The sequence below is a fragment of the Benincasa hispida genome, chromosome 4 (assembly GCF_027475165.1).
Source record: "Benincasa hispida cultivar pf3 chromosome 4, pf3_genome.v1.1, whole genome shotgun sequence".
Classification (NCBI taxonomy): domain Eukaryota; kingdom Viridiplantae; phylum Streptophyta; class Magnoliopsida; order Cucurbitales; family Cucurbitaceae; genus Benincasa; species Benincasa hispida.
Window position 1 is genome coordinate 40,929,939 of NC_143481.1, and position 13,475 is coordinate 40,943,413.

A 13,475-nucleotide genomic window follows, 5' to 3' on the forward strand; every position below is an offset into this window, starting at 1 on the left:
ATTCACTAACGTTCTATGAATATTATTTAAGGAAGAAGACAAAAAAGATTAACTTTCTCCAACTCCCCTCTCACGAAATATTGTAGAGAGAATTAAGGGGGAGGGAGTTACTGTTGATTTTAGTAAACTAACAACGAAAGAATTCAGGATTATTAAGCACTCTAGTTCATTAATTTTAGCAACAAATTAAGCATTTTTATACAATATGAAGAGAGTTTCAGAAATACCTTTGAAGAACTCCTTTGATCTTCAAATTCAGCTCCAATTTCCTCAGCTACTAAGTGTGGACTACCAGAAGATCTTCCCTACTATTCTCTAGGACCTTAGATTGAGTTGTGGGACTCAAAATGAATTGAGATTAGAGGGAATTTTGGAGAAGACACACTATTTTGACAGAAGTTGAAGAACTCCTTCTTCAACCAAGAAATCCAGCAAAATTAGTTTTGCATGCCACATTCAGCTCAAATTTTTGTGTGTTAATCCTTTTCGATCTGAACAACAACATCTCTTTGCTCGAACAACAAAAACCTTTCCGAAACACGTGTACAGTAGGGATGAATACCACCATTTGGATACTACCAAATAATAACCTTGTTATCCTCTAGGAACAAGGAACTGGATGTGTGAGCTCCTTGATTTTGTTTTTTTTATAGAGGGAAGGTTGTATGTGAGAGAGAGCTTATGGTTTTATCAGGCAAAAAAAAAAAAAAAAAATTATGTGGTAGTATTTTCCTAAAACAAGGTATAAGAAAAGAGTGAGGGAGAATGAGTTAACATTCTATAAATATAACTCCCTTGACATAAGGATTTATAATTGTATTATGAAATTAATAATAATACAATATATATATTATAGGAATTTCTCTATATATATATATTATATGGCTAGTTATATAATTAACAAGCCATATAATATGCATTATAATCATATTAATGCATCCCTTTTTATAACCTCTAGTTTTAATATGAATCAAATTCACATTAAATTTTAATCTATAATTTTTATACAAATCTTATTTATATAAATAATATTTGAATCTCATTCAAATATTTCCTCTCACATGTTATATAGTTTTAATTATAAATCATATTTATAACTAACTATATATTATAATATATCAATATACATTATATATTATATCAATCATATTAATATAATTAATTACTTAAATTCCCATAAATAATTTAAACAATTCAAATTATTCCAAAAACAATTATTCCTTGTTTTTATCCTTAGTGAGTTAATAAAGGGGTCGTATAGACCTACAAATTAGAAGTTCCAATGATACAAGATCAATCAATTAAACTCTTTAATTAGACTAATTGACATTCATTAACCGCCGGTCACTTCATTAAGGATCGACAGTTACACTCTTCGTACTGTAGATATATTTATGTACCCATGAATATAACCAATGAACAGTAAGTTGACTCTTCACAAATTGCTTATAACTACAGTTTGGTCAAATTATCGTTTTACCTCTATAATTACTCTAACTTTTTAAGTGTCACTGATTCCTCTAATGAATAACTAGTCCATAGTCTAACTATAAACTAACCCCTCTCGAAAAAATGAGAGGATGAGACCTTATTGTTCAAGACCTAGAATTAGCTATTAAGTGAGCAATTTCTCTACTTTTCCTAACAATAGGAAGGAGTGAATTTCATATTGTGTAGTTGTGTTCCCAACTCTCTAAACGGACAAATCCCTGAGATGATAAGCATATTGAGTCGACGAAACTGGCTACTCTCACCCATACAGATCAAAGGATTTCCCTCATAAACAGAAGTTCGCAACTCACTCAAGATTAAGGTCAAGTCACCTATGGTCATCCTATTGAAATGTTAGTTTCTTCCGTTGGGGTTGATGCCCTAAAGTCTCGTGTCCTGTAGTTTGTAAACAGTATATACGAACACCTGTGTTGTTAATATATGATATTTACTTCGCACCTTGTTTTTTGCTCGGTTATTTGTTTTATTTGCTTTACCACAAACCAATAAACATAAAATCCCTGGTTATCTGTATGTGACTCAAGCATGTAAGTGGTGACATACAAGTTGATCATGTCTTGAGTGATAACCAAAATGGTCTGTAGTAAATGGATAAAAGAGGGAAAGCTTATCCTGGTAACGCTACGGACGCGATCCGCTTTATGGAATGGTCACAAGTGTTGTGACTTGTTCCAAATGGTCTGGTCCTGATTATTCGTGTTGGGGACATGCGGACGGGGGCGTCCTATACAAAGAATTTGTATAAAACCTGACCACGAAGTGTTAACATCTCGTTATATAACATCGTTCATGACAGAGACTTCACTTCACTAGGATGACCATAGGTAACATGACCTCAATCCTGAGTGAGTTGAAAACTCCTGCCATTGAGGGCGGTCCTTTGATTTGTATGGGTGCGAGTGGCCAGGTCGCCGATTCAAACCTACCATTTTGAGGATTTGTCTGATTTGGGAGCTGGGAACTCAGCTACACAAGATGGAATTCACTCCTTCCCTGAGGCAGGGGCAAGTAGATAGATGGCTCCCTTAAGGGCTGATTTCAGAGCTTGAACGATGTGGCGCCACACACCTTCTCTTGGCTCGAGAGGTGTTCAGACATAGTTGAACTATGTTGTATTGTTCATTAGAGGAATCAGTGGTACTTAAGGAGTGAGATGTAACTATAGGGGCAAAATGGTAAATTGGCCCAGGTGTACTTACGAGCATCTGTGAAGGGTCATCGTACTCATGATTGGTTATATCCGATGGAAACAGAAATATATCTGTGGTAAGAAGAGTTCAGTCGTTGGTCTTTAGTGGAATCACTAACAGTTAACGGATGGTGGATCTCTTGGCTAAAGAGTTTGGTTAGCTATTCACGTATCGTTGGAGCTTCGAGCCACAGGTCCATTAGGTCAACATGGTAGCTTGGATAAAGTCGAGAACCAGTGTTTGGGTTAATTTGAAATGTTCAAATTGACAAGAGGAAGTTTAATTATATATGATATAATTGGACTGGTTAATTATATTTGATATAATTGGCTAAATGTATGAGATACATTATTTTGGAGGAAATTAGATATAAATATGATTTATATCGAGTAGAGAAGAAAATATTATAGTAGATATATGATATCAAACTATAGGATATAAATATAATATGATTATATTTATTAATTAAATTAATTGATTAATTATTTGATAATTAACGGATTTATCCACGTTCCGACATGGGAAGTGGGATGCAATGGTTATGGTAACCGGTGGATTAAAACAATGAAAATCGTTTTCATTTTGATCATTCGTGCATTCGTATTATCGCACGCCCAAAAGAATCTGTGAAAGCGATCGCGATAGCCTATCGATAGAAGCTCGTCTATCTAAACAATCGTTTTCCTCACGTTTTTTCTAAACGATCGCTCAGTCTTTCATACACGATCCTGTAGCTCTACTATATGATAAGCATTTCCGTTATACGATAACAGAGTTTCATCTCCCACTTACTTATCATCTACACGACGCCTTCTCCTCCGTCCTCTACCAAACTCACAAAATCCCACTCTTTAGGTTTTTGACGTCGAGGATACCTGGGTTTCTCTTGTGGTGGGGTCATCCCCGCTGCATTGTTCGTGTACATTCTAATCGTGTTGTTGCAGTCGACATACTCGTCGGGTGCTGGTAGAATGGTGGGAGGTTTTCCGCTGCTTAGGGTTCGACATTCGAAGAGAATCTTCATCTGGTATGAACTCTTTCCTTATTAATTATTGTATTCTGAGCATGTCGATAATGAGGTTTATATGCATAACTGTATGTGTTGAATGTATGTCGTTTGTGTTTCGATCACTATGAAATCGGAGCAATCTAAACCCGCTCATGGAACTCTCCGTATGAGATCCTTCAATTGGTATCAGAGACAGATTTCTGATACTCTAATTTCATCTGTTGTAACGAAATAATGTTTACATTCATGGTGGGTGCATTTTTACTCTGTTTTAAACGTTAATTCTGTTGTGGATGTGACTGATTAATGGATGTTTTCAGGATGAATTGCCTCGGTTTTTTTAATTCCTTTTACATTTGCGGTTGTTTGTAAAGGCCCCTGCGTTTTTTGGCATAAATAATCGTAATCGAGTCTGTATTAAAAAATGTTTGAAGTCTTGAGTCGTTCGTCGAAGTTCTGGGCAAAGGTTGCAGCTCTTCGAGGAAGGAGATGATCTAGGGTTGATCGCATCGTGCAGAAGAGGTTCTATGCGATCGCTGTCCATCGCATCGTGAAGATGAAGAAGTATGCGATCGCGGTTAAACGCATCGGTTAAATGATGGGGTATGCGATCAAGAGTTGGTTGTATCTGGTTGACGATCGGGCACGCGATCGCTGAGTATCGTTTAATGCGCACGCTAAACGATCGTTTAGGTCAGCAAGCTTCATCATTTAGTAACTGACTAAACGATCGCTTAGCATCACAAGGTAAATCGTTTACCAAGTTGCACACATCGGTTAGACGATGAGACACTCGTGTATCGTTTAAAGCGCGCTAGACGATCGTTTAAGTTAGCAAGCTTCATCGCTTAATAACTGACTAAATGATCCCTTAGTAACTCAAGGTAAATCGTTTACCTGTCATCGCGCTACACGATCGCTTGGACGATCAGGCTTCGCAGCCTCGTCGTCATCTACACGATGGCAGGAGTTTTCAAGACCCAATTCGCCTGTGAACCGGTTTGCTCGATGAAAAGTGTAATAGATAGGATTTTCATTCCAATTTTTTGGTTTAAAGGCTCATCCCGGTCCATTAATCTCTTTGTTTAATACATGTGACGTATGTTTTATATGTCATATGGTATACACATATTGTAAATCCCACCTTAGGTTATGCAATGACCATGCATCATCTCTTTATTGTAATTGTTATAATTTAGATAAGCATGATTTTTAATTATGTAAGTGCATGCTCATGCATCATATAATATAAGAGTTATATTTATTCATGCATAAAAAGCATTGACATGCATCATCTTTATATTATAATTGTTATAGTATAAAGGTGAATGATAACATGTTTGCTTGGTTATTACGCGTAATATAAAGTTATATAGTAATGACTGGACATTACATGAAGCATGACACATAGGTTACTTTATAAATGTTATAAATGCCTCATTATGCACAATGTTTTTTAATTGTTTCTTTTTAAGAGTTAAAGAGAAATTAGAACTAAAAGAAATAAGAAAAATATGCATGCTCACTTAGGTTTAATTCATGATTTTAAAATATTTAAAACTTAGATCACATAGACGTAAGATCACGGTTCTAATATGATTAGCAACCCTAAGGCTTTAATCTTTTAATCAGTTTAATAGGATTAAATTGGCTAATAAAAGGTTAAAGTGTAGCAAATCTATCTATAAGGGACCTTTTGTCTAAGGCGGGTTCTGTCTAGGCTGGGGTATTTAAGTTGACGGAAACGTAACACCCCTACTTGGGAACTTACCTGGAAAGATGAATTAGATAGATTTGATGCATGCATGCAAGTTAAGGACAGTCCATTAAAATGTTTAAATGTGACTACTTAAACTTGTTTATATTTCATAAACAAACGTTGTTTATGAGCAGGCTTTAAAAAGACCACTTAGACTAAAATTAGTAGCCAGATTGTCTAGGTTAATGAATCCCTAGGTAGAACATTCAGTGGGAGGTACTTGGGGCATAAGATGCTTCACTTAAACCTTTCACTTTTCTCCTAAAATCCACACCATGAGATCTATCCTCGGCCTCACGACACCTTTAGCGTGTCCCCCCAACGGATGGTGCTTGGGTAGGTCAATATCAAGGTGGATGGAGAGTATGTTCATAGTAAGTGGGAGCGGGAAGTACGACAGGATATCCCTTGGTCTCCCTTGTTAGGTTGAATAAAGTTTCTGCGCATCGCCTCGAGGCACCCTGGGAGTATCCCCCTAAAGGATGGCAATTTTGCGCGTTTCTTTATTTGATCTCCTGTAAGAGGATAAGGTAACTTAGTCTCTTGTCCTAATCCGTCTTTTCCCTACGATAAACGCATTAGGGCGGGACTCTAGCACCGACAACGAGAGGTTACACTTACACGGAATAGTTAAAAGTTAACGATTCTGGACCAAAAAATGGTGGTTGTTAGGTTCAATTCCAAGATTTGGTTCTGCCTAATGGTTGAGAATGTCTCATCCCAGTGAAGAGGCAACTGATCACCCCACCGGTGACGTTTGTTCTGACTCACTGGGGCATCATTACAAAATAGAAGTCTATAATTTAGGGTACTTGAAACTGTTTTGCAAAACAAATTGGTTTAAAAGTGGTTTAGCAAAATCTAATAAAGATTTGTTCGTATTTTCAGCAACTTTTTCAAATAGCTACAGCCACCTTATCGTTGTTAAGTGCCGAAAAATTAACTGGCGACAATTTTTCAATGTGAAAACACATGATCACGACGATCCTAATCATCGAGGATCTCATTTTGGGGTTTCGCAGTGGAGATTACGGTGTACATACTCAACTGTGTTCCCTCCAAGAGTGTTGCAAGAACACCTTTGGAGTTGTGGAACGGGCGTAAAGCTAGTTTACGTCATTTTCGCATTTGGGGTTTCCCTGCACATGTGCTTGAGGCTAATCCCAAGAAATTGGAACCACGGTCAAGGTTATGCCTCTTTGTAGGCTACCTCAAAGGTACACGAGGGGGTTATTTTTATGAACCAACGGAAAATAGGGTGTTTGTTTCAACAAACGCTACTTTCCTTGAGGAGGATCATATAAGGGAGCACAATCCACGAAGCAAAGTCGTGTTGCGTGAGCTTTCCAATGAAACTACTGAAACTTCAACAGGAGTTGTTGAAGAGCCTGCTACATCAACAAGAGTTGTTGATGGGAGTTCATCCAGTAGGTCGGTTCCACCTCAAGATTTGAGGGAACCTTGACGTAGTGGGAGGGTTGCGAACCCACCCGTTCGCTATCTGGGTTTCACGAAAATCCATGCTATGGTTGTAGATGGTGACGTTGAGGATCCATTGTCTTATAAGAAGGCAATGAAGGATGTTGACCGGGATGAATGGGTCAAGGCCATGGATCTCGAGATGGAGTCGATGTACTTCAACTCAGTATGGGATCTTGTAGATCTGCCTGATGGGGTTTGCCCTATAGGTTGTAAATGGATCTACAAGCGCAATCAGAGTGCTGATGGGAAAGTACAGACCTTCAAGGCTCGACTTGTGGCAAAGGGTTATACCCAGGTAGAAAGAGTCGACTATAAGGAGACTTTCTCGCCTGTTGCCCTGTTAAAGTCGATCCGCATCCTCCTGTCCATTGCAACTTATTATAATTATGAGATCTGAAAAATTGACGTCAAGACGGCCTTTCTGAATGGCAATCTTGAGGAGGCTATTTATATGGTGCAGCCCGAGGGATTCATAGCTTAAGGTCAAGAGCAAAAGGTTTGCAAACTGAATCAGTCCATTTATGGACTGAAACAGGCGTTTCGATCTTGGAACATACGATTTGATGTTGCGATCAAGCCGTATGGCTTTGACCAAAACATTGATAAACCTTGTGTATACAAGAAGGTCATCAACGTTTCAGTAGTCTTCTTAGTGTTGTATGTAGACGATATCCTACTCATTGAGAATGATGTAGGTCGACTGACTACGGTTAAGAACTGGCTAGCGACCCAATTTCAAATGAAATATTTGGGAGAGGCTCAGTTTGTTCTAGGTATACAGATCTTTCGGGATCGCAAGAACAAAGTGCTAGCACTGTCTCAGGCATCGTACATTGATAAGATGTTGCTCAAGTACTCGATGCAGGACTCCAAGAGGGGCCTACTGCCGTTCCGACATGGAGTCACTTTGTCTAAGGAAATATGTCCTAAGACGCCTCAAGAAGTTGAGGAGATGAGACGAGTCCCATATGCGTCTGCCGTTGGCAGTTTGATGTACTTGATGCTTTGTACTCGTCCAGACATCTGCTACGCTGTGGGCATAGTTAGTAGGTATCAGTCTAACCCAGGCCAGGGTCACTGGACCGCAGTGAAGAACATCCCCAAGTATCTTCAGAGAACGAGGGACTACATGCTCGTGTATGGTTCGAGGGATTTGATCCTTACAGGATACATGGATTCTGACTTTCAGACTGATAAGGACTCTCGCAAGTCCACATCAGGGTCAGTCTTTACTCTTAATGGAGGAGTTGTAGTGTGGCGAAGCACTAAGCAGGGGTGCATCGCCGACTCCACTATAGAGGCGGAGTACGTAGTGGCTTGCGAAGTTGCTAAGAAGGTCGTCTGGCTCAGGAAGGTCTTGACAGACCTGGAAGTTGTTCCAGATATATCTAGGCCCATTACCCTCAATTGTGATAATAGTGAGGCAGTGGCGAACTCCAAGAAGCCAAGGAGTCACCGGCGCGGTAAACACATAGAGCGGAAGTATCATCTGATCCATGAGATAGTGCATCGAGGGGACATGATCGTCACGCAGATCGCTTCAGAGCATAATGTTGCTGACCTTTTTAAGAAGGCTCTCACGGCTACAGTGTTTGAGGGTCACCTACGGAGCATGGGTCTACAGGATTGCCCGCGGCTGGACTAGGGCAAGTGGGACATTTTATTATACTAGGTTTTTATGTGCCCTAGTTTATTATTTTGTACTAAGTTTTTGTACACCCTACTTCGCTTTAGGACAAGTGGGAGATTGTTGGGGTTGATGCTCTAAAGTCTCGTGTCCTGTAGTTTGTAAATAGTATATACGAACACATGTGTTGTTAATATATGATATTTACTTCACATCTTGTTTTTTGCTCGGTTATTTGTTTTATTTGCTTTACCACAAACCAATAAACATAAAATATCTGGTTATCTGTATGTGACTCAAGCATGTATGTGGTGACATACAAGTGGATCATGTCTTGAGTAATAACCAAAATGGTCTGTAGTAAATGGATAAAGGAGGGAAAGCTTATCCTAGTAACGCTACGGACGCGACCCACTTTGTGGAATGGTCACAAGTGTTGTGACTTGTCACAGATGGTCTAGTCCTGATCATTCGTGTTGGGGACATGCGAGCGAGGGCATCCTATACAAAGAGTTTGTATAAGACCTGACCACGAAGTGTTAATATCTCATTATATAACACCGTTCATGACAGAGACTTCATTTCACTAGGATGACCATAGGTAACATGACCTCAATCCTGAGTGAGTTGAGAATTCCTGCCATTGAGGGTGGTCCTTGATCTGTATGGGTGCGAGTGGCCAGGTCGCCGATTCAAACCTACCATTTTGGGGATTTGTCTGATTTGGGAGCTGGGAACTCAGCTACACAAGATGGAATTCACTCCTTCCCCGAGGTAGAGGTAAGCAGATAGATGGCTCCCTTAAGGGCTGACTTCGGGGCTTGAACGATGTGGCGCCACATCTCTTGGCTAAAGAGTTTGGTCAGCTATTCACGTACCATTGGAGCTTTGAGCCACAGGTCCATTAGGTCACCTAGGTAGCTTGGATAAAGTCGAGAACCAGTGTTTGGGTTAATTTGAAATGTTCAAATTGACAAGAGGAAGTTCAATTATATATGATATAATTGGACTAGTTAATTATATATGATATAATTGGTTAAATTTATGAGATACATTATTTTGGAGGAAATTAGATATAAATATGATTTATATCGAGTAGAGGAGAAAATATTATAGTAGATATATGATATCAAACTATAGGATATAAATATAATATGATTATATTTATTAATTAAATTAATTAATTAATTATTTGATAATTAACGAATTTATCCATGTTTGGACGTGGGAAGTGGGCTGCGATGGTTATGGTAACCGACGGATTAAAACAATGAAAATCGTTTTCATTTTGATCATTTGTGCATTCGTATTATCGCGCGCTCAAAAGAATCCGTGAAAGCGATCGCGAGAGCCTATACGATAGAAGCTCGTCTGTCTAAACGATCGTTTGCCTCACGTTTTCTCTAAACGATCATATACGTTTTTTCTAAATGATCGTTCAATCTTCCATACACGATCGTGTAGCTCTACTATACGATAAGCATTTCCGCTATACGATAGTAGAGTTTCATCACTCACTTGTTGTCTACACGATGTCTTCTCCTTCGTCCTCTACCAAACTCACGAAAGCCCACTTATTAGGTTTTTGACGTCGAGGATACCCGGGTTTCTCTTGTGGTGGTATCATCCCCGCTGTATTGTTTGTGTACGTTCTGATCATGTTGTTGCAGTCGACATACTCGTCGGGTGCTGGTAGATCGGTGGGAGGTTTTCCGCTACTTAGGGTTCAGACATTCGAAGAGAGTCTTCATCTGATATGAACCCTTTCCTTGTTAATTATTGCATTCTGAGCATGCCGATAATGAGGTTTATATGCATAACTGTATGTGTTGAATGTATGTCGTTCGTGTTTCGGTCACTGTGAAATCGGAGTGATCTAAACCCACTTATGGAACTCTCGATATGAGATCCTTCATCTTCAAGTAACTGTGCTATACAGAGAGACCAATCATTTTGTAGTTCGGTCTTATATAAACTCTTTATACAGGATACCTGCACTCACATATCTTCACATGTACAATATAGATCATATCGTCTATAAAACTTACAACTCATGTAACAGTTACATAACACGGGTCGTATCCGCAGTGTCACCAGGATAAGACATCTAACCTTAACCATGTACTGCAGACCTTTTAGGTTATTACTTGAACATGATCCACTTGTATGTCTACCACATATTGTTCAAGTTACCTTAAACAATCTTGGATCTTAGGTTATTGGATCGAGTTAAGGCTATCTAAATGTCAAATAAAATACTTATTATTTTATTAAATAAATAATTTGTATTACATATTATAAACTACATGATCCACGAGATTTAGGACGCTAGATTAACATAATTGATATTAATTAATTATATTCAAAATGAATTTTTACATAAAATGTAATACAGAGGAAGAGTAGGAAAAGGGAAAACCCTCATCTTTAGAAGGAAAAATAAATCTCTAGTCTACGAGAAAATAAAATGAGTTGGAATAGTTTATTATCGAATAGGGTGTTGAAAATTGTGTAACAAACATGGATTTTACATGCTTGTGTCAATTCTCATCCACAAAACCCATTAACCAAACAACCCCTATATACCTTAACCGAAGGGGAAAACATTTTTTAAAATGAAATAAACGAAGGTCAAACAGTTAACAAGTTAACAAAAAGGAGAGTAAGAAGGGAGGAAAAAAAGGAAATAAAATAGAGAAGTGTTAGGTCATAGATTGAAGTAGGAGAGAAAGAAGGAACGGAAAAGGGAGGTAATGGGTGTAGACAACATTAAAAAGAATTTTTTTTGTTTAAAAAAATAAGGTTACTAATACAACTTTTTGAAAGCTTAAAAGTAACTTTGCAGCGATGTATAAACAATTTATGTTCATATACTAAAAGTAATGGTATTTTTTTAACTTTTCTTTAATTTTAAGGGTATTTTTTAAACTTTTGAAAGTTTATTAGTATTTTTGAAACAAAACAGTAATGGTTTCTATTCAACACTAATAGTAAAAATATTTTTGATTTTTTTTTAAAGTTTAAAGATACTTTTGAAACTTTTAAAAGTTCAAGAATATTTTTGTCACGAAGTGTAAAGATTAAGGACGTTTTTTTTTATAATTTAGCCTAAACTTACTAACATCCTAGCAATTGAGTTATATTCAAAACCACCACAATAACTCAATTATATGTAACCATAGTTTAAAATTTCGGTCGAAATCTTGATAGACTTGAAATTTTAGTAAGGAAAAATTCGATTTTCCCCCAATTTCTCAAAATTTCCATCAATATTTTGATATTTTCATTAAAATTTTGAGATTCTTTTATAACAATTTCTATCCAACGGAAGTTTTTTTTTCTCTTTTACCATAAAAAATTATTTTCAAGGAACCACATATTTTCATCAATATCTTTTCCATTGTATTTTTACATTATTTCACCTCAAACTTGAATTGGTACGAGTCCTCTAATATTCATCTCATTATTCTCTCAAGTTCTATCTACTTCTAGATTTTTTCTTCTTCTTTCTTTTTCATTATGTTGTGTTTTGTTTAATATTATGTTTTTTACATCCCTCTTATGTTTAATTTTATGATTTTTCTATCTTTAATATGTTATGTTATGTTAGTTTAATGCTATAATTTATCATTTAGTATCCACTTCATTTTATAATAAACAATTTACAATTATTCTATATGCAAATATTTCATATTATTTAATTTTATAATTAATCTTCAATATTTGATATTATTTTATAACTATCTTTCCATTTTTTTTAAAATTTCTGTTCTATTTACACAAATATTTTACAATATACATCAGAACGTTATCTTACTTTATCGAAATGATGATTAAAAATGATCAATTATAATATAATTTAGTCACACAATCAAATTTCATTAACTAATTATAACAACCTCCATAAAGTTTTTGGAAAATTTATCTCGATATTTCTATCGACATCTATATTTCAAACATTGCATGTATCGACGTGTTTTTTTTCTTTTTTGTAAAAGCAAATAACAAACATCCCGTTTAATAAATATTGCAATCATATCATTGTGTTAGTTCATCTTCCATTAAAAAAAAAGGACAGACATGACCACTCAACTCAATCTTCCTCTCTCTCCTAAAAAAACCCTTTAGGAGTCATCAGATGATCTGCAACGTAGTGGGGAGCTCGTCGGGGTTGAACGCCGTTCGCCGAACTGGTTCACTAGTGGTGGAAAACTGTTGTTCGCTAGGAGTCAAGTGCCACACAAGGGGTTCGTCGGAGGTCGGATCGCTAATCCGTTGGTGTTCATCGGAATCTTACGCAAGACGTCCTTCGGATCTCTAATTACAAGGGCTGCTGCTACTCGCCAGATTCGATTCACTCTAGGTGAAGAGCTGCACACTGTGAGAAGGTTTTTCAGGAGAGAGAGAGAGGAAGGTTGACTGAATGGACCTGTTTGCGCTTTTCTAATAGAACATCCACTGATATAAGGACATGATTGAAATACTTGATAAACTACGAGGGGTTAATTGATGAATTTAAAAATTTATATGGGTGTGATTGCAACAAATCTTATAGTTCAGGAGTAATTTGCGTGATTTTCTCTAAAATTTAATATTAATTATCTACCTATACTATATATAAAAAGTGGGCTATGTGAGACTAGAAGAATCTTTACATCACTATTTTATCTTTATATTTTTTTCATAATTTCTGTTTTGTCTTTTATTACAATTATTGGGATTGAGGTGGTTACATTCGAATATCTGGCGTGATTTAGACCATGAATATGAAACATTACGGTCTGACAATGATGATATGTTTGAATGGATGATCATGTCATCTTTTTCGTTATAATTACACAAGTTGAAGTGGTTACATGACAAAGTGGAAAATCTTTTCGTGTATGAGTATAATAT